Source organism: Silene latifolia, chromosome 5, assembly GCF_048544455.1.
Source record: "Silene latifolia isolate original U9 population chromosome 5, ASM4854445v1, whole genome shotgun sequence".
Taxonomy (NCBI): domain Eukaryota; kingdom Viridiplantae; phylum Streptophyta; class Magnoliopsida; order Caryophyllales; family Caryophyllaceae; genus Silene; species Silene latifolia.
In genome coordinates, this window is record NC_133530.1 from 34,203,186 (window position 1) to 34,205,497 (window position 2,312).

At 35.3% G+C, this 2,312-nt stretch overlaps 1 long non-coding RNA gene across 1 annotated transcript; it reads left to right on the forward strand.

Annotated features, from left to right (window-relative positions):
• Positions 1–1,040: 1,040 nt before the first annotated feature.
• Positions 1,041–2,002, forward strand: LOC141656056 (uncharacterized). The gene is made up of 3 exons (XR_012548310.1): positions 1,041–1,129; positions 1,232–1,351; positions 1,750–2,002. It is a non-coding gene; the product is annotated as an uncharacterized LOC141656056 (long non-coding RNA).
• The last annotated feature ends 310 nt before the right edge of the window (positions 2,003–2,312 follow it).

Here is a 2,312-nt window from a genome sequence, read left to right on the forward strand (position 1 = left end):
CACCGGGTCGCTGACGATCTTCTCTTGGGTGGCCTGCCGTCTCACAACTGTGAGACCAATGTTGGGTCTACTAAGCCTCAACCTGTCGCTGACGATCTTCTCTTAGATGGCTAGCCGTCTCACAACTGTGAGACCAAATGTTGGAGTTCCACTCCCTACAGTGTACACCACCTTCAAGTCTTTTCTCTCCTTCCCAAAAGGCTTCTGCTGCATCTGTGTCCACTCTCCATAAGAGTACGATATTGTCCGCTTTGGACCAAGCCCTCACGGATTTACTCTTGGGCTCCTTCCCAGAAGGCCTCGTACTATTATATTCTCTAGACACATATAAAGATGATCTTCCATCTTTATTCTACCGATGTGGGACATGAGTTTGCACCCTAACAGTTTTTGTACGTATTACGACCTTGTCGCAGTATAAGGTGAGACGCATTAAGTATTGTTTATTTCTTTAAGTATTAAGCTCTATACAACAAAATCTAAAATATTGCGCATTAGCACGAGATCTGCACTAATATAAATTAATTCGATTTTTGTTGCAATATTTCGATCTTCTTTTTGTAATAAGTAACAAAATTTTGTTTACTTCTTTTTTTTTAAAGGTAAGAAAATTAGGTTGATCTTACCATTATTCCTCCTTATTTGATCGATGTTAACTTTACACTATAACCATAAATTGTTCATTTATCAATCTTCTCTCTTTGTTCGGTAATTTCTTCCTTAGAAAATCATCCATTGGCATAATGACATCGTACCTTGTTTGATCTTTCGGCCCAAAACTTAAAACACCCATATATATAACTAAAAGAAAATATAGAAGCATTAAGATGAAAACTTTGTTGATTGCTTTAAACTTGTGCGAGATCATCAAACAAGCTTATAATCAGTATATGATATTCCTAAATCCCAATACATTTTTATTTATCGCATATATAATCGAATCATGCATGTCTATGTGAGGTTTGAGCCTCTTATAATATCATGATTCATGATTCACTTATGTTTTAAATAACTAGAGCGCCATTTACAATATTTATGTAAACTTGTTTTTGCATATCTTACCTGAAGGGTGACAGTTCAGACCATTTGCAGTTACAGCACACTACCACTTTATGCTATTGTGTCACGAGTAAGTCAGTTTTACATTCGGCACTTTGTTCCCTTGCAATTTCATTGGTTTGCAGATTGAAAATGGTGAATGCATCTAATATGTCGTTATTGTTCATTGAAGATGGGAACCTCATACAATGTAGAGGCTATGGAAAAATATAAAGCTATACCTACTGACGATAGCAGTGCACCAGAATCATCTAATTGGAGCAATTAATCACATTTGAAGTTTCTCCAATTTGTAAGTCATAGATATCATTCTACAAGTATCAATTACTAGTACTCTAGCTAATTAATCATAAGACTTGGTAGAAAAACTTATATTATTACCCCATTAATTGGCTTAAACAATAACTGAACTAATATTATTTTCATAAGAATATTCCTTCAAACGCGCTCTTCCTTGGTTAGGTCCAACCCGAGGAACCACGAAACACTGGAATTCCATTTCGGTTGCAGATGTAACCAATCCGTCAGTACATATATAATAATAATAAAAAAAAAAAGGGCAACCCTTTAATTCTGGATAAAATAATAGGGTTGACGGAGAGAGTACTACCTTAACCATATAAGAACGTACGCTAAACTGTGTGTATAAAGTCTCAATAATATCCTGGGCGTTATTTGGTGCGTTTTCAGATTGGAGATATTGAACTGGAGGACAAGGTTATAACGGCTTTGTGAAGGGTTTGAGTACGCAAACCACAGTGGACGTATATGGAAAGTGATTTTTTTTTGTTTGTGTGTGTGTGACTTGTGAGGGTTTTGCATACCTCTTGGGCTCTTCTGAGGGGTGTAAAACTGTGAACCTTAATTGTGTAAAAATATACACTTTACTTACTTATACTTTCGATATTTGACTATTAGCTCTGTACAACAGCACCACCATCAAGCTTGCAAAATTAAGTGTTATGAGATGATTAATTACGTACAAATCAATTACTATATTGTATCTTTTATTTCAATTTTATTATCCTTTCCCTCTAAAATTTACGGAATATTACAAAATTATTGCCCAATTCTTAATTTAATAACGAAATTGTTTGCTCACCCAATATTGCTCACAATCTCACATGCAATTAGCTACCACATCACAAATTCTCCCTCTTTAATATAAGGGGTAGACTAGGTATTTCATGACTTTTCCTTGATTATGTCGTCCATAAATAAAAGGGGGACAATAAAAATCAGATGAAGTACCT